Genomic DNA, 346 nt, shown 5'->3' with positions numbered 1-346 from the left:
CGCCAGAATTCTTGAGCTGATTTGGAACGCCAGTTTGGGTCATCAAATCTCAGGCAAAGTATGGACTATTATACATTGCTGGGAAGCCCAGGATGTCTACTTTCCAACGCAATTGAGAGCGTACCAATTCGGCTTCTGTAGCTCCAGAAAATCCACTTCGAGTGCAGGGAGGTCAGAATCCAACAGCATCTGCAGTCCTTTTTAGCCGCTGAATCAGATTTTTGCTCAGGTCCCTCAATTTCTGCCAGAAAATACCTGAAATCACAGAAAAATACACAAACTCATAGTAAATTCTAGAAAAGTGAATTTTAAATAAAAACTAATAAAAATATAATAAAAACTAACT

The sequence above is a fragment of the Arachis duranensis genome, chromosome 5, assembly GCF_000817695.3.
Source record: "Arachis duranensis cultivar V14167 chromosome 5, aradu.V14167.gnm2.J7QH, whole genome shotgun sequence".
Taxonomy (NCBI): Eukaryota; Viridiplantae; Streptophyta; class Magnoliopsida; order Fabales; family Fabaceae; genus Arachis; species Arachis duranensis.
This window is presented reverse-complemented; position numbering follows the sequence as displayed.